General features: G+C 50.7%; 1 long non-coding RNA gene across 1 annotated transcript in view; it reads right to left on the bottom strand.

Moving 5' to 3' along the window:
* LOC144140871 (uncharacterized) overlaps positions 1-19,040 on the bottom strand; it is a 38,339-nt gene extending 19,299 nt beyond the window's left edge. The window contains exons 1-2 of the long non-coding RNA XR_013316373.1: positions 18,838-19,040; positions 9,663-9,775 (exon numbers count right to left, since the gene is read on the bottom strand). This is a non-coding gene — a long non-coding RNA (uncharacterized LOC144140871). The remainder of the gene's footprint in view (positions 1-9,662; positions 9,776-18,837) is intronic.
* Positions 19,041-19,417: the final 377 nt, after the last annotated feature.

The following is a 19,417-nucleotide window of genomic DNA, read 5'->3' as shown; positions in this document are numbered from 1 at the left end:
ACACGCACACACACACTCTCTCACACAGACACACTCACGCGCTCGCACACGCACGCACAGGAGTTCAGCTCGTGAAGGCGAAGTGTTCGGACGTGTCTCCCGCGGCTCCGCTCTCTGTCCTGCTTTCTCGAAGCTTTACTCAACCTGCCCGAGTTGCGAACCCAACCACAACCCTGCTACGAGTGCGGCAAGCCTTTTGGGGGCTCCTGTTGCTGGATTCTACCCAGCATGGAGCCAGCAGCTCGAATCGGACATCGGCGCTTCAGCAGCTACACCTGCTCACGCAGCCTCCAGCTACTGGTCCAGTCCAGGGACCACATTCTCGCGGAACAGGAACGTGCAGCGGGCTTGTTGAGGGCCTATCACCGTGGAGGATCCCTACTGGTGGCTGGCTTCCAGACACCCGCCACCTGCCACGTACTTGCCTCGGCGCCCCAGCACTCGCCGGCTGTTCAGCGTACCCTCGGAGGTACGACTGCCTCCGTGAACGCCTCGACTACTCACGCGTCCATTTCGAGCCCTTATCATACCCAGGAAGAGGATTCTGCAGAAGAAATGGATCTGACTCAGCTACGCAAGCGCACGAGGGATAGCAGCAGCAAGGCTGGGGAAGACATGTGTGCGACGGGTGATGACGTCAGAGACATCGACATTTCTAACTGGCCAGTACCACCTCACTGGCCAGTACCGCATCAAGGCACGTCCCAAGGGCACGCGCAAGTTGCAGACAAGCCAGGCCACGGGGCCCGGGTCAACTGTGGTATCCCCGCACGAGACTCTCGCCTCTCAGGAAGTGTTTCCTCCTCTCCTGCCAGTTGAAACTGTTGCGGGCACGAGCCAGCGGAGCCAGCTCGCAAAGAGCGTGCTTCTCTCAGCCACCACTGACAGCCCCGGCGCGGCTCATCAGCGTATCCCCTTCGAGTCGTCTGCGGCGGCGCTACTCCAGGCACCTGCTTCGTGTGGCGCTGCAGACAGAAGCGTTCAAAGCTCGTCGTCGGCTAGCTTCGTTCCCACTGCCACTTCTGCGTTGCCCAGCACTGCGGCCTCTATGGAAGTATCTAAAGTGGCTGAATCAGTGAACAATGGCAGAGAAAAACAGAACTACTCACGCAACCGTCGGCAATGCGCCCGGGCTCTACCTTTTCAGAGGGCTCACAACATAGTTGGGACTGCACTCTTTCGACCAACAGACAGACGTTCAAGCTTCCCAGCCTGCTCAAGAACGGCCATCGCTCGGGAACTGTCAAGCATACCAGGTGTAGTAGAGGTCCGTGTTAACAACAGCCGAAACATTGTTGCGGCCGACGCTGCCACTGCCGATCGCTTGGCCATACTTTTAGCGACCGCATATATCTTTGGTATACCGGTGACCGCAAGGCCACCTGCAGACCCGAACGTGAGACGCGGGTTCGTGTACGGTGTTGATCCAGAACTACGAGTGTCCCAGATCTTTAAAGGAGTGGAGTCCTCCGTACCTGTGGCTGCAGTAGAAAAGAGGGCAGATCAATCCATACTGCTGCATATCCAGGGCCCAACCCCACCTCCTACTATATACCTCTTCAGGCTCCGCCTAGAAGTGAGACCGTGCCGGCCCCACCCTGTGCAATGCCGCCGTTGTGGACGCCTGGATTACGTAACTTCGTGCTGCCGAGGCTCGTCGAGGTGCTCTAGGTGCGGCGGTGGTGGCCATGAGCGCGCGTCCTGTTCAGTTGCTTCCCCCCACTGTACTAACTGTGGCGGGAAACACGCTGTGGACAACCCGCGGTGCCCTCGTTGGCAGCAGGAGCGTCAAGTGGCAACGGCACTACTGCAGTCAACTGAAGAGGAGCGTAGGCTGGCAGTGCGTGCAAAGCTTCGGGCAGAGGAAGCTGCAAAACAGCCCATGATTGCACCAGCAAGTAACAGGCAAAGAAGAAGCTATGCTGATGCCGCCAAGCAACGAAGGTTCCTTAAACAGCAGTCTATGAATGCCCAAAAGCATGGCACCCAGCCGGCAAAGAGCACCACTAATGCAGGCCAAGGCGTGGCTTCAACGGATCTGCGCGGAACCACTGAACCGCGTGACAGGCGCGACGCAGCGATACAGGCTCTTCTGACTGCTGTTCAAGCCATTGCGTCCACCCTACATCCAGACGCTCCGTGTTATCACATTGCTATGGCAACCTTAGCAGCCCAGCAAGCTCTTTTCAACATTCCAGCTCTACCTGCTACACCCACCAGTGCTGCTCCAAGGTCCTTCTCAGTCAGTACATCATGGCCAGGGACCGCATTAGGCGGTGGAGTCCCCGCATTCTCCAGTGGAATGTACGTTCCCTAAGCCGCCGCCACGTCGACCTTATGTACCGCCTCATTGGAGAACAATTCGATGTGGTTGCATTGCAGGAGGCGTACACCCGCCCAGGGACCTATCGTCTTCCATGGTATGTGGCCTATCACAGTGCCACCGCGTGCACGATCAGTGTATGCGTCCGTGAACACTGTAATAACCCAACTCACCCGGCTGGAAAGTCACGCGTAGTGCTATATGTACGGGCTGCGCTGGCTTACTGTGCTGTTGACATTTCAGGTGTTACCTGTGCTAACATGGAATGTGCTGCAATCACAGTTCGCCAAGCGCATACGGACACTTCTATTGCGTGTGTTTATGTGAGACCAGGAAAGGCATGGGACGCTACATTACTCATTTTCTTGAGGTGCAAGTTGGGGCATGACTGTGTGATCTTGGGAGACTTTAATGCCCACCACCATGCCTGGGGCAGCCCATCCTCTACACGCCGCGACAAGGAACTGCTGGAAGCCATCAACACAGCTGGACTGCTGCTTTTGAACACCGGATTATCCTCCTTTGTGCGTCCTGGTATGCGCCGCCCAACATGTCTCGACCTCTCTCGGAGTGTTGCAATTACTCATGGTCTACCGCAGCTGACACATGAGGATCCGATCACTACCTTATCTTGCTCACTCCAGATGAGGCCATGCAGTCTAATGCTCGCACTGTTATGGTCGTCATGTGGCCACTGTTCAGGAAACTGACCAAAAAGATGGATCAGAGTGAAGATTTCCTTGGTCAACTCGCCGGGTGTGCCACCGCAGCTTCGGTCCCTTACCGGGTGAACTTTGCACAGCCCGTACCGGATATGAACCTTCTTAACCTTCGGGCAGCCCGTCGACGTGGGCAGCGACAAGACATGCGCACAAACTCTGCTGCCCACTGGAGAATGTACAACAGACTGGATGCTGCCTGCCTTCGTCACTCCAAGCAACGCCGACGATCTAGTTGGGAGTCCATCTGCCAGTTGTTAGGAACCCAACTACAACCTAGACAGGCCTGGAGATTCCTGCATGGACTACTACAGCCGCCGACGCTGCGACAGCCAGTGCATGCCGCTGCCATTCGAGAGGGTATTACTAAGGAACTCGTGGAACTGCTTGCAGATAGGTTCGCTCCACCACCCTCAGCATCCATGCAGCAGCCTCAACGCCACGCCCTGAAAGAAAAGCTGCCATTAGGACAGTATGGTTCCCAGATTTCAGCGCTCTGCCACGATGACCTTTCAATGTACGAGCTTAGGAATTCCCTGCAGAGGACTAAGCGTCGTATCACTCCTGGCGCTGATGGCATCACCTACCAAATGATGCAGAACTTGGACAGCCCGGAGCAAGAACACCTTCTAAGCGCCTTCCATATCGTCTGGCACTCAGGGGTACTGCCAATTTTCTTGCTCCATGCCCTTGTTGTCCCCCTCCTGAAACGTGAAAAACCACCAACCGCAGCCAGCTCATACAGACCTGTGTCCTTAACATCAGCTGCGGGGGGCTGTTTGAGATGATCATTCTATCTCGCCTAGAGTGGATCGTCCGAGCCCTTGGAGCTATGGCCGAGCAGCAGACCGGATTTTGGCAACTCTACTGCACTGCCGACAGCATCGCTGATGTTGTATCCGCACTGGAAGAGGCCCAACACATCGACGAGTATCATTTCTGGTTTTGGTGGATATTGAGTCTGCCTTTCACCGCCTGCAACACCCAACCATTGAGGCTGCGCTGGACCGCATTCATGTCATTGGAAGATTGCGGAACTACATCCGGGCTTTCTTTTCGGGTCGCCAGCTCAAAGTTCGTATGGGCAACGTCCTCAGCAGTCCAAGAGATGTCAATGCCGGAGTGCCCCAAGGTGCAGTGCTTAGTCCGCTGCTCTTCAACCTCGTGCTGTCATGCCGGCCTGACAGCATTCTAACAGACCTAGAAGGAAGCCTATGCATTTCCGTTTATGCTGACGATGTTGCACTGTTCAGAGCGTCAGAGCAGCCAAATCAGGAAATCTCTGCAAAGAGCGCTGGTTGTGATTTCGGAGCACATCATGACAATCAGACTGCGGCTTTCTACTACCAAATCAGAAGCTATGATAGTCCACCCCAACCCCAGAGCACGGTATCGAATTCCCCTCTTGGAAGTTCACGGCCCACACCTCCGGTGGAAGAAAAAGGTCAGATATCTAGGACTTACTATTGACCATCGCCTGACCTGGGGCCCGGCAATCAAACAGCTACTCGGCCAGTCCACTCGTGTCCTGAAAGCCATCCGTCAACTCTCGGCCAAGGGGTGTGGGTGCTCACACACTTGAGCACTACGAATTTACGATGCTATGGTGTGCTCCGCAGTCCTCTACGCTATGACCCGTGTCACCGTCAAGCCAGCACGGTGGAGGAAACTCGAGACTGAGCACGAAAATGCACTTCGGACCACTCTAGGTTTGCCTCGATCGTCTCAATGCGCGGGCACTCTTGCTGAAGCCGGTGCCTGGCCCCTCGCACTCCGCGCCCTACAGCGAGCTCTCAATCACGTCGGGCGGCTCCATAGGGCTCCAGACGGAGGCGCTCTCCTAGCACAGCTACAAGAACGACGACACTTTCGAATGGGTATGATTGTCCATACCTTCAGTGAAGTTAATGTATGTTATTGATGTGTGTTACCTTGTTGTGGTGCAAGTTTTGCGAGTAGGGGTCTGCGTACGTCCTTCCTGTATCTCGAACCGCTTTGCTACGCGACGCGACAGCAGAGGGCATTGTTCACCTCCCACCACTTTCACTCGAACGGGGGCTGCTTGAGAGGAAAATTTCCCAGGAGCTGTGCCCGGTGCTTAAAGCCGGCGGCAGCGGCGATGCTTTGCTGACTCTCCCTCTCTTGTTGTCGGCGGAGGACGGTGCCGGGGCATGGGTTAGAGAGACACGCCGAGTGCTTCTGTCGTTAGCGGGATGAGACGTCGCCGTGTTGATCTATGCTCGACGCCGTTTGACAGCGGACGGGGCGCGCGTTTGTGCCGGCTAATCTGAGAAGCCGGCATTGTCTAGTAGTACTTAGCCCTCAGTAAGCCAGGCGCCGGCGATGGCGGCGTGGTAACGTTCAGTGGCCGCCAAGGCGTCGACTCTTCCCCTCCCGTGAGAACGTCTTTCCTCGACCTAAAGGGGCAGTTGGGTGAGGAAATGACGGGATCCAGGCAGGACCAATGGGGAAGAGGAATAGTCGGGGCGAAGGGAGAGTACCTGTGTTCTTGGCTGTGATTGGGCAGCAGATGAATTTGTGATTTGTGTATGCTGTTTTTGATGTTCACCGGGGAAAACTTGGGCGACGGCGGTGGGACAACGTGAGGGACGGTTGTGTTGGTGCACGCCGGGGTGAACGCCGTCGTCTCACGCATTGTGTACATCCCTGACTCTCCGCACATTAAAGTCTACAGCCAGTGGAACAGGCTTCGTTGTCTGCGACTGCATCACCGATTCTCGGATCATCGAGGGGGCGCTAATTCAAGAACAACGGAATTACCACCAATCCGTCTATCTACTTTTAACTCCTTCGAAACAGTGATCGGCCAGCTTCCGACGGATCACATCATGCCTCCTCAACCCCACTTGACGAGAGAGATCACCATCAGTGCAACTCTACCGCACGTGACATCAAAAAGGATAACTCCACTTTGTGAATTTAGGCACGAAGCAGCGGCCTGATTGGAGAGCCTTGAGGGGCACGTGCTGATATTCACCGATGGGTCCATGCGTCCAGACAAGGGGACGACGGCTGCAGCATCCATCGCGCCTGCCTTCGCTTCAGCCAGGCAATGCCGCCTGACAGTGGCAAGCAGCTCTACAACAGCGGAAATCGCGGGCCTTGACTTGGTTGCGGACATCATTAACCTCACCAACAAGAAAGTAGCCATCCTCTCAGATTTGAAGGCTGCTCTCCTGAGGCTCGACCGGGCCCACCTCAGCTGTCTCGCTGTACAAAGTCTTGCCAGCAAACTGCACAGCCTCAGCATCAGAGGCCTTAGCATTCATCTGCAGTGGCTACCTGCTCACGTAGGCAGCAAGGGAAATGAGGAGGCTGATCGCCTGGCAAAAGAAGCGCATCATCCTTCCACTTCAACGAGTGAGGCAATGAGGCCTCTGGAAGTCGCGCGGTACTTTATCCGAAGGGACCTCCAAGCCATGCATCCTGACTTCTGAGTTGCATTCGGCAAGCCACCGCACGCGCTTCCTTCGAGGGGACGGACCCGAGCTGACCGTGCTCTCCTTCTTAGTCTGCGAAACGGCTGTCACCGCTGCGCGGAAAGAAGTCACAGCCTTGGCATCGCCAGTTCACCCGCCTGCCGACACTGTCTTGCAATAGAGACACTCACGCATGCACTGGGTGAGTGCCCACATCATTCGCAGGCTCGATCTGCGCTTAGAGCGTCGTATGCGAAACTGGGACTGCCTTCATGCACCTCTTCAAACCTGTTGTTCCCGGATTGTCACAAATCAAATCGCAAAAAGCGTTCCGATCCCTGCTGGACTTTTTAAAGGACACGAGACTCTCGGAGCAGCTATGATGCCGCCAGTTCTGTCAATGCTGCGCGGCTTGAGAACCGTTATCTTATTCTCCCTTCCTATCTTTTTTTCTGCTTACCCTCTTTCCTGTCTATCCTCCTCCTAGACTCAGTCTTGATTGAGGTGCCCTCAACCTGAAAGGCAGTTATCGGCTGAGTAGACTTTCGTTTCTCTTCTAATAAAGCAACTCTCTGATTGATTTGATTTTTTATTTGATTGTGGGGTTTAACGCGCCGACGCAACGCAGGCGATGAGGCGCGCCGTAGTGGAGGGCTCCGGATTAATTTTGACCACCTGGGGATCTTTAACGTGCGCCGAAATCTCGTACACACGGGCGTTTTTGCTTTTCGCCTCCATCAGAAAAGCGGCCGCCGCGGCCGGGAATCGAACCCGCGACCTCGTGCTCAGCAGCGCAACGCCTTAGCCACTGAGCCACCGCGGTGGGTCAAAGCAACTCTCTTTCTCAGGCACGCACACGCACGCACCGCATGCACGCACACGTGCACGGATGCACACACGGTAAGAAATCAAGCACACTTCCGTCTAACGACGACGATAGTTGAATGCGAAGCGCTCTCGAGATGGATTCTTTATTTGCCCAGTCACACACTTCCAATCCAACACTTTGTTAGGGCAATCCCATAATCTATTGAGAGCAACCCCACCGCGGCTGGGTTGCTCTTAGTGTGGCTAACCGAACCTTCATGCCCAGAAAAAAAGGCAGTGTTCAGTAAACAGACCAAGCGAAGGAGGTTCCCACGCGAGTTGTACGTCGTTTGATGGTTGTCAGTGAGCCGGGGTTGTGTCTTCTGCTGAAACAATCTTTTTTTGTTCTCAAAAGCGCTTAAAGGCCGCAAACAAAACGAACGTCCCCGGGAGATCCGAACCAGCGACTCTGAGAATATGAAACGGAAATTTTACCTATAGTCAATATCGACAGAAGGCACGTTGGTGCAAAATACAGCATGTCAAGACAGGCTCTGAATGCGTACGCCTGGCTGCTTCTCTTCTTTGTTGTATCTGAGAGGTCATAGTGGTGCTACCGTCTGTTTCTCACTCGCCAATTTGCAGACGGGTCCGCCAGTTGCTGTTAATACAACCTATGTAGTCGGGTCGCCTTTATTTATTCTACGAAAAGCCATCTAACATGCCTATCTCGGCAACGCAAGCCCGGTAGCTGGTTCGGACCCGTTCTTCACTTGCGGCTTGATCTATCAGAATCTAGCGGACTTCACTTGTTGCAACACCATTTTTCTCGATCAAGCTCAGATTTACAATCCGTTTTTTGAGCCCGAGATAGCGCAAGCCAAGCATTTCCCTATCAAACTCTTTTAAAGCGGCCATTCGCAGCGGTCTGTACGCGCCATGGAGAAGAAATAAGAAGCCCTGATTGATTCCTTGGATTTGCCGCTTTGTCGCCGCTCCGCCGCCACCTGACTTTGATGACCCAGCTACGTCGCCTGCTGACGACCTTTTTTCCGCCGCCGCGCGTATACATATAGGGCGCGCGCCGCCGGACGTTGTTCTTTGTGTTTCGTCGCATATTCGATCGTTCCATGTAGTCGTCCTTTAAACGTCATAATCAGTGCGAGAATATGTTGACGTAAATTCTTTAATTTCTCAGTGAATCAAGAATAGTTTGCTGCCACACAAGCGCTGCGGCCACTATAAAATCCCCGGAATCTTTCGAACAATCCAAACATGTATTAGATGCGAAGCATCTCATGGTCGGGGTTATCTCCCTCTTTTGTTGCCCCGTCCACCGTCCACCGTCCCTTGCCGCGCCGTCCCTCCCTTGTTGCGCCGTCCACATCCCCACTGCGCATGCTCGTCCTGCTGAACGCCCGGTCCATTCTATGGCTCCTGGAGCGACAGTGTCGCAGGTGTCTTCCTTGGCCGGAACGAGACGAGCACGCTTCCCCTTTAAGGGCTCCTGGAGTGACAGTGTTGCCGGTGTCTTCCTGGGCCGGCACAAGACGAGCACGCTTTACGCGCCTTCGACGTTTCATCGTCGTCGGCAGCGGCGTGCGTCGGCGAGTCTTGGCGGGCCGTGATTACAAGCAGCCCACAACCATCCGGGGAACGTGCATCGACCTCATCTTCAGCAACTTCAAGGTTCATTCACTACAACAGCCCTGACTTTACATTTCAGAGACCATAAGGCGGTCATAATCAAAGCGGAACGCCAATCACAGCTCGACGTCACCTACGTTGAACATTATGGTGATAATGCTTAAATAAAGATAAACTCATACCACGTACAACGTCTCTCTCTCTCTCTCTCTTTTTGCCTCCCCACTGTAACACCCCCCACCCCCTCCAATATAATTACACCGTCTTCCCGTAGGGGAACCCTGAGTAGTATGCCAAACAGCCATGGGGCCAACGCAATTTCCCATTTCGTAGTTCCGATAAGTGAAAAGTGTGGTTGTTACCATGGAAAGCAAGCGGTTAATATAACGGTAGCTACGTACCTCAACCTCACGGAAACGACGAACTGAAAACTTATCGGCACTTGAATCAACCCCATGCCTGCTTCCCATACTACTCATGGTTTACCAACGGGAAGATGGGGAAATTTTATTGTGTCCATGGCCCTTTACCAATGCCTGCACATAACTATTCATTTCTGGATGTATTGCACACTGCATATTACCGTAGTGCTGTCCCACCCAACAAGTATAACTTCACCTTCAATAGATCTACAATCTAAGAGGACCTTGCCACTGTGTAAACACAAATTATGCTGAAAACAGTGCGGGAAGCATCGTTTCCCTTACAGTATTAGAAATTGCACACCTGTAGTCTCCCGCAGAGTGACAGCGTTTGGCCGCGTACGAAGCTTCTCCTCACTGGGCTCATCACCATCTGTAGAATAAAACGTTCCATACTTCTGGATGTGCCACGAATATCTGAAAAAAAAAACAGTCATAACTCTCGTGTTACTATGAAGAACGAATAGAATTTAGCAATTAAAGTGACAATAGAGAAATACGCCCGCATCTGGGAACGGGAAACTAAAGTAGGATTCAGGGGCTTATTCTTAATTATGATGAGAAACAGAGGTGCCGTGAGGTTTTTCGAAGTTTATTCTTCATATTGAAGCTATTAGTTACCATAGTTCTTACTTTAAAGCAGAAAAAAAATTGCCCGCGTATCTGCTGCTTTTGTTGCAAATGTCGTCAAAATACGTTAGTCTTTGTAGACATTTCCCGAGGAAATGCCCCCCTTTGCTTTCCCGCTCCCCTCTCATGCTGTTCCTGTACCGCCGCGCTAATCCCAATGTAAACACACTAAAGGTTTGCTCAAGGCGATTCGAATTTACCGCGTTTCACTGCTACTGCGTTCTACTGGTTCTACAGGTCGACAAATTTTTTGGTTAATGCTGAAGGTGGTAGGTGTCTCGCTAGCCCAATTTATGTTTGGAATGTTAAAATACCCAATAAAAATAAAGGCAGGTTAGGACAACGAGAAGACACTGCATGTGTTACGTCATTAAGTTCGTTTATGATGTCAGAAGTATAATCAGGGGGTCGATAGCAAGCACCCACAATATTTTCTGATCATTAAGTACAATGATGGCCCATAAAACTTCCAAGATTGTTTGGGATGTGAATACAGTCACATTTGAAATCTTTCGCAATGGCCAAAAGGACACCGCTTCCTTGGGGGTTCGTTCTGCCGCAGCGATCAATTGAGAAGTTATGCGTGGTTTTAAAAAGTTTGTTGTTTTGCATGCAGCCAACTTGCGAATTATACGATTAAACCGACTTTAACCGTACTATGGTGAAAGCTAAGGAATCGCGTTTGTTGATAAGACTCCGAGTGTTGGTGCATAGCTTCCTGTATTTTTTCAAGGCCAAACACCTCATACGCTTCACAATGGGAGTGAGAAGGATGCCCGTTTCGGCTCACGTCGTAAGGTGTGGCCTTGATATTAACCGGGATAACCCGATCGTATCTGAAGTCGAAAGTGGCATGTGATTGATTGCTTACGCAATCAACGTTTGAGATTGCTGATGTAGCGGAGCTGTGGTTATTAATAAAAGAACTCAGCGTGGCGGCGGAGCATGTTTTGCAAGCGTGTATCTTTCCACCACGCGCCGCTCCGAAATTAACCGGTCACGTGACTAAATCACTGGGAAGGCTAGCAATTAGGAGAGGGTGGCCAGAGTAGAAGAAAAGGGCTTGGTTGGCCGCTCGGGACTGATGCGTTTGGCATTGAAAAAAAATTCCCCGCATTTCCCCGAGGGGAAGAATGTGAAAGTGCGAATGCACGAGTTGAATTTGCGCGGTTCGGTAATGTTCGCGAAAGAGAGATCACACACACACACACACAACTACAAAGAAAGAAAGATGCATTTATTCACAGACACCTATTTGTGTTGTCGTTGTACTTGATTGCTAGAGCGGATCTCAGCTTTGAAATTTCGTGTCAGTACTCCTTTAAGCGGGTGCATTAGCCCTTCTCACGCCCGATTCCTGGCCAATCCCCTACGTGGGTATGTGCCATGTCAGCAGGAACAACAACAAGAATGAGCCATAGGGACGCGGCCAGGCAGCGCGCGCCCATCTCCCCCCGTTGCTAGGGAAGACGAGGAGCGCGCGCACCCGCAGCTGTTGCTATGCGGACTACGGCGGCGGACGATTCAGGCTCGCTTAAGAAGTGCATTCGCACTTAATACAGGAGGTGATAGTTGGGGAAGAGACCTGATACGCAAGAAACGTGGCGGCCAGTGCCCCTCACGCCTCCTTGTGCGCTACTGGAGGTACAGTGCTTTCATGGTGGTTTAACGGTGTCACTCTTACAGCTAATGCACTCACGGTATCGGTTACTGGGTTGTAGATGTAATGTTCTTTGTTCATTACAGTATTGTTGCACCGAATCTGGAAATGGTCATTGCGACTCTTTGCAAATTCGTATAATTTCTTTCTTGAGTGACGGGTACTTGATGAGCAGTCTTCACTTAATGAGAGGTCTTTTTCCGCCAGCTTTTTCCGCACGGACTGCAGTTTGTTTCTAGCCTTAAAATTTGTAAATAGAACAATAGGGTGGCAATTACTGGAATGGCATTGCCCCAACCGATGCGCACGTTCAACTGAAGACTCGCGTGGCAGGTCGAAAACTCCGCGAGTGAGTGAGTGAGTGAAAAAGACTTTATTAAATGCCTCCAACAGACATAGTTTTGCCACTACGCCCGGACGGAGCTACTCGTTGGTCCTTTTGCCACTCTACTAGCCAGTCACCGGCGCTACTCTCTGCGGTGGTGGTCGCCCTGTTCCCCGTAAGGAGGATGACGTCCCGCAGCTTTCCCTCCGGTGCTGCCGTTCGCGAGCCGACAGGATCTGCTGGACAGCTCAAAGTTGGTCCTCCTTGCTGTAACTTCACGTGACGTCTTGATTCCACGGCGGGGGGTCGGTACTGGTTGAAGCCTTTACTGGTCTCACCTCACAGTCCAACAATAAATGGGAAGCAGTCGCTCTGGCGTTGTTGCACAACACACAAGTGTCGTCTGGGTACAGTTCTGGCGATATGTGCCGAATTATGACCGGGGTCAGTAATGAATTGGTCTACAGTTGTATGAATATTGATGCTTGCTCCCTAGTTATCTCGGGGTGTGGTGGTGCCATCACCCTTCTATTGTTTCTGTAGTACTTGATTACACTTTGAAAGGTATCCATCCACCACTCTGCAGATGAATCCATTACTGTCGCGCGGCCTGCTAATTCTCGCGCTACAGTATTAGCCGTCTCGCTGTGGTTCGCCATTGTCTCCGACACATCGTTCCCTGCATTGGCGGGGAACCACTTCACTGTTATCCTTCGTTTGTTAACGTTCACTGCGGTGTGCACCCGCACTGCTCCACTGCACATTCGACCTTTGGGAAAGTTATGCACTGCACCCATTGAGTCACCACACAGCACTGTTGTTGTTTCCGGGTCGGCGATGGCCATGGCAATGGCCAGCTCCTCGCTATTCTGTGCTTCACGTGTTGCGATGCTGGCTGCTGTTATTGTTTCCCCTGTCTTTGTATCAATGACCACAGCTGTGAAGCATCTACGGTCACTGTACTCGGCGGCATCCAATAATCTGATGCCGGACACGTTCGAATGTTGTTGAAGCATGACTTTTGCCCTAGCCACTCTTCTTTCCCGGTTGTGAGTAGGGTCCATGTTGCGGGGGACAGGATGGACCCTGGTTGCATTCCCGATGCCAGCCGGAATATCTTCTTGCTTTTTGAGGTGCCCAGTGTTTGATACCGTTTTCAGTCCTAGTTTGGCAAGGATGGAACTGCCAGTCTTGGATCCCTTGAGGTGTTCGATTTGTGCTACTCTCTAGGCTTCACTGATTTCTTCTAGCGTGTTGTGAATACCAAGCTCTAGGAGCTTCTCGGTGTTTGCCAGATTGATACACCGATAGCTGCTTTGTATGTCTCGTATGGCAGCGTTCAGACGTTACGATCATGTATTAGCCATTCGTGGAAGCCCGTGGCGTAAGCAATGTAGCTGATTGTGCAGGATTGGATCAGCTGCACAGGCTGTCCTCCTGCATACCAGATCACCTATTTGCCACTCGCTTAATGAGCTGCGTAGCTGCCGCGACTTTACTAATGAGACGGGTGACTGTCTCTTTCTTTCCACAGTTCCTCTCAATCAGGAAGCCAAGTACTCTGATCTTTGTGACCTCCTGGATCATTTTCCCGTTGTTAGCTCGTAGCTTGATGTTGCTCTCTTGCTTGAGCTATGTTTTCGGTGGAATAACCAGTAGTTCTCATTTACTCGGGGAGCAGACCAGGCCCGTGCCTTGCAGATGATCTTCTGTGGATTCTACCGCTTGTTGCAGGGAGAATACGATGTGTCTGTCGCATCCGCCTGGCACCCAAGGTGTAATACCATCCGCGTATATCGTATGTCTCACTTCTGGTACTGTTACCAGTCGTCTTGCGACGCCAATCATTACAAGGTTGAAAAGTAACGGTGAAATCACCGACCCTTGGCTCGGTGATACCCATCTCACGTGGCCATTGCAACTGACGCTTCGAAAAAAGACGAAAAGGTTGGGATGGCTATTTTCTCTCCGACATTGAACTGGTCTTTTTCATTCCGATCACCTGATTTCATCCCCATTTTTATGCAAAATTTCTTGCTCTACTCGTTGCAATCCTGAAACTTGATTCGGCGAATTCTTCCGTGATGTTACTCATCGACTCCTTGTCCGTGTGCATGGCTCTCTCCTCAGAAACTTTACATCGTATTGTTAAAACTTTTTATTCCTGCGTTCCCATTCACCTGCGAGAGATTCGGCTCGTTTGGCTGCCCGGCCACTGTGTGTGAACCCTCAATGAAACCCCTGACATATTAGCTAAAACAGCTTTGGCTTTCCCTATTGTTGAGGTTTTCCCCCCCGTTTTCTTGCGTGTTGTTGGCACGTTATCACCAATACCTGTTGAATCAAGATGCCTCCGATCATGGTCTGAATACTTCTCCTGAACTTGAACACCTCAGGTACCGCTGGAAGAGACGTTTGTGCCAAACTCGCTTGTGCGAAGTATTGCTGACTTCTTTTGGTTCTGGTGTGACGCCACTTAATCGGTATTTATATAGGGCAAATCTGATAACCTCCCCCTTGGGCCAAGAAATTGAATCTGAAGAGCATTTCTTTATTTTTTGCCGCCGATTTTCTAACCATCAGAGAATGCTGCTGGAGATTCCTCTGCTACGTATTGGACTGCCTTTGACAGTACCGGTGCTTTTGTAGTTTGGGGGGACTAGGCTGGGACGATGCCATAGGGTCGTGTGCAACGCCATCCACTCCTTCATTTCGGAGACAGCTCGTCTGCAATGTTAAAAACATTCTAATTAGGCTGACTTCTACTATAGTTTTCCTACTCTTCTATCTGTTGTTTTTTTTTGTGTTCGTTCTGTCTCTCTCATTAACCTAGAACAAATTCTTTCTTCTGCTCCATTATTTTGCCTCGCATGATTGATTGCAATGAAAACATAACTCTTCTAGGCCAATCCCCTTAAGTGGGTATGCGCCATTTTTCGGGCCACCACCACCACCTTCTCCACGCACGATCTCCGGGAGATTGGCCGTAAGTTCTCGATGCCGAGTGGCTTGCCTGGCTTTGGGCATAGAATGATCTTTGCTGTTTTCCATTGTTTTGGTAGCTTGCCTTTTCGAGCACTTGTTGAACAGGGCCCTAAGGCTGGCTATCGCCGGTTCGCTGAGGTGTTTGAGCACCTTGTTTGTTACCCGGTCCGGGCCGGCTGCTGAGCGGCAGTTCAATTCCTGAACCCCCGTGCGAACCTCCCAGTCTTCAATGTCCCTGTCTAGCTGGTCGTTGGCCGGTCCCCAGTAGTTGGGGTGAATTTGCTCGGGGGTTGGCCGGTAGATATTTGTTCCCAATCTGCTTGTGCATCTCTTTCTGCCCTAGCTCTCTCATTGCCTTGTTCAACACTTTGCTTAAGTTGTCACGTTGGCGAGACTTCGTTTTGGTCTCGTCCAGCACGTGATGCAGTAACACCCACGTTTTACCCTCATGTAGTTGACCGTCTGCTGCATTGCAGAGCTCTGTCCACTGTTGTCGGCAGAGCGCAGTGCAGCGCTTTTGTTAAGCACGGTTGAGGTCGGCGATCTTCTGCCTTACCTTTCTGTTGTTACGTTGCTGTTTCCACCTCTTGTGAATGGATAGCTCGCTTCTATCATGTGTGCTATGCGGATGTCGATTTTCTCAATATGCGGTACCATCTCAATTTCCTTAGTTGCGGCCTTGGCAGTTTCCAATATCTTAATTGTCCATGCGTCTATGTTCTGGATTTCTTCTTCTTTCCCCCGTAATAGTGTGGAAGAGAGATCCCAATAGAGATAGAGAGAGCCGTAATAGAGATCCCAGAGAGAGATAGAGAGAGCCGTAATAGAGATCCCAATCCGTCAGCTTGTGTATTCTCTTCTCGAGCAGCTTCTCTTCGGCAGGGACCTTTATTTCTAGTATGTAATGGCGCTGCGGAGATCGAGGCCTGTATTCGACCATGTTGGAGTCTGCCATTGCTGGTTACCCTGACGAAAGTAAGGTCTAGCGTTTTGTCTCGATCTTATGTAGCCGGTTCACGTTGGTTGTGCGGGGTCCGTGATTAGGATGAGGCTTTCTTCCTGGGTGGCCTCCTGGAGGTCTCTTCCCTACATCGCACCCTCGTCGTATCCCCACTCCCTGTGATGAGCATTGAAGTCACCGCAAACAATGAGGTTGGCGTTGTGTCCTGCTATTTTGCTGACCTTACTCATGAGCGTTTTGAACCGCTGTCTGTGGTTGCTCGGGCTACTGTACACGTGGACGATGTAGATACTCCGTTTCTATTTCTTTCCGACGACCACCTCTGTGATGGCGTGCTCGGCCGACAATTTCTTCAGTCCCTTCCTTTCTTCATAGCATATTCCTTTCCTTATCAAAGTGAATATTCCCCTTCATGAGCCGTCGGAGGACAAGGGTGCACCTTGTATCCCGGTAACCGTACGTCCTCGTTTAGGGTCTCCTGTAGTACTATTATGCCTGGCTTTCTGGTTGACTGCATGATTTGGACCTGGAGTATTGCCTTCGTGCTATTGAAACCGTGGCAGTTCCACTGCCAGATGACCAGGGTCTTGTCATCTACTGTGCTTGGGGTGTTCCTCTCCATGGTGACATGCTAAGACGTACCTTATCTCTTAAACTTTTAAAACTGGCCTCAGTCTTTTGTCATGCTTTTTTCTTGGATGTTTAGATCCCCTTCCTTTCTAGGGGGAGATGATGAGGTGTCGCCTAGCTGTGGCAATTTATGTGTTAAGTGTGGCATTATGCACGTCTACAGGCGATGTTGATATAACGTTGACATGTACTTGTGAGGATCTATGTTGTGTTTACAGAAAGGGGCTCGGAGATCGCTCCCGTTAATTACATTGTCTACGCTCATTACGCGGTATAATCGACGCCGCAGTTGACCGGAAAGAGTTGTTTGCAGTACATCTACTTGGATGGAGCCTTTCTGATGTGCAAGAAAATATGCCCTTTGTTAAACCCGCCATAGGCTCTCGCTCGTTTATCCCTCGGATCTAGTCGAGACCGCATGAGACGCATCTGTATGTCCCTTTAATGAGCCTAAAAAACAATTGGTAGACTACACATCAGTGCTCAGCCATTAGTATTCACCCAAGGGTAAACCCTTAATAATCACCTGTGATGGCTTGCCGTTAACAGACCGATGACCCACGAGTGGGTAGCCATACTCAGCCTTACAAGCTTGCTGCAGCAGGGCTGGTGGTAGGAAGTGTGGAGCGACGGTTTTCCTGCGAAGCGCCATGCAGTCCTCTCATTGCACCTGCCGGTCCTTGATTCGACGACTCAAATGAGCATTGTTGAGCATATTGAGCTAAACTGGTTCTTTGAAGATCTTTGGCTTTAGTACTGCAATTTTTTTTTAACTTGTAGCCTAGGGGAAAAGATTCCTAGCGTGCAACTCGCAATCCTAACGCGGAAAGGGCTGATGCGGCACTATTAAGGGCGAAACTATTTAATAAATCGTAATCTCTCGTTTCCGCCGTTAAAAATGCCAAGGAATGGCCAAGCGCCGCATGTGAGTGCGGGTCTCTCCGCGACCGCCCGGCCGTCAACAAAAACAAGAAAATGCTGAGCGTTAGCGTGTGCGTGCCTCGCGCCGACCGCGGAGCATCCCTTGGAAACTTTTGTCAATCCAAGCATACCAACTTGAGTAGCTTGGACGAGATTGACAAAAAAAATCCAGCGTTCACCGTAATCGTGGTTATACCTGCTCGGAACGAGAAAGACTCCAGCGTTCGAAGTAATCGGGTGGCTGAGGCCTCTGTAATGAGTGGCAACACTGTAATGAATGGCAACACTGGCAATGAGTGGCGGAGGCCTCTGTCAGGCCACGTTCGCCTTTAGTCTCAGCCTCCCTTTGGTTTTTGCCAAGAAATAAAAAATCAAATCAAATCAAATCAAATAATCGTGGCAACACTTGATCGTAACCAGAAAGACACGTCTCAACGTACACCCCTTCAAGGTGATGTCCAATGATTAACACTTCCAAAAAAAATAAAAGAGGCTGACGCAGCAATAATTATGCAGTAAAGGTCGTTTCGGCAGTGAAGAGAAAGCAAATCGGCTGCGATACTTGAACCTTCGTAGTGGTCGTGAAGGTTGCGTACAGCTTCGCTACTATCGAGTCCTACGCGTCAGTGTGAGCTTCCTATCATTTTTTTACCTTGGTGAAAAGTAAAAAAACAAATCGCAGCCCTAAAGGAAACAGGGCAAGAATAACTAGCACCGTAGGTCCAAAATTACAACACTATTCACAATGCCAGATATCGAGTGAAGTAAAGACGAAACAATGTGCGATGGGAGGACCAGACGGCGCCACGCATGAACACACCACTGCCCGCTTCCTAGCCCCAACTACGCTGAGCAGCTTGTAAAACGTTGTATAATGCGTTACCAGCATAGCCGTGGCTCCTGCTCTGACAAGTACTACATCGGCCGAGCTCTCTGGAGCCGCTGCTGTGATTCGGAATGTGCGTCCACTGTGGATTTGGTTGCAAATAATTTTAAATTATTGCATTATAGGTGAACTATAGTTGATGAAGCCAAATTAGGGATTCGAAGGTTTACTTTACAGGGATGGTTAAAACGTTGTTGCCTTTCTAGGCCATTTGAAGCCAGAGCATAACTGTCTACTTGTGTTATTGAGTATTTCATCACCTTTTTCTGACTTGCGCTAATCTGCAGAACGGTGCCGGCTATCTATGAGTAAAAAAATCCATCATTAAAGAAGAAATTCCAACATGCCTATTTACCGATCCGTTCAAATTAAATAATATTTAAGGCGCCTCGCATAAAGTACAGTGTGCGTCATGTGTGGTACACAGTTTTGCACCTTACGCTGGGATGTCTTCTCAATGGTGAGGAACGGTGCTACGTACGGTTTGCTGCTGTTCTCAAAGTACACGGTGAAGTTGACGTGCGATTCTGTGATATTATCCATCTTCATCCTCGCGCAATCTCCTGGGACTTTGTGTAGTAGAACATGGCCATTGAACCCGTAAAACCACCTTCTTGCACTCGTGTTAAAATCCTGAAAACATGTTGTTTCCAACCGTCAGAAAACACTTTTAGGTGCTTAAATGAGCGATAGTAGTCCTATGCGTGGGAATAACCCGGCAAGTGTGACCGTCGTCTGCTCACCTGTTCGAAGCGCGATGCAATCCGTTCAGAACCGTGACCGCAACAATACTGGCACAAGTTGAACGTCTAATTTATAGTTTTTGTGCCTTCCCTTTCTCTCCCCTATCTGCTACTTACTTATTTAGGTGGTAGTCTGGGTATAGGTTGCGAGAGATTCCTGACGTTACATAAAAACTGGTCCACTAACATGTCTAAAAATAGATAAGAACAAAACTCCGCCCTTGCATTTATTATGCATATTATGCATATGCTCAACACGTAATGGTCGATGAACAGCTTTTTTTTACAAAATTCATCATAGGAATGCATTAGTATAGT

This window comes from Haemaphysalis longicornis, unplaced genomic scaffold (assembly GCF_048455015.1).
Source record: "Haemaphysalis longicornis isolate Haplotype H1 unplaced genomic scaffold, Haemaphysalis longicornis Haplotype H1 scaffold_53, whole genome shotgun sequence".
NCBI classification, from domain to species: domain Eukaryota; kingdom Metazoa; phylum Arthropoda; class Arachnida; order Ixodida; family Ixodidae; genus Haemaphysalis; species Haemaphysalis longicornis.
This window is presented reverse-complemented; position numbering and strand designations above follow the sequence as displayed.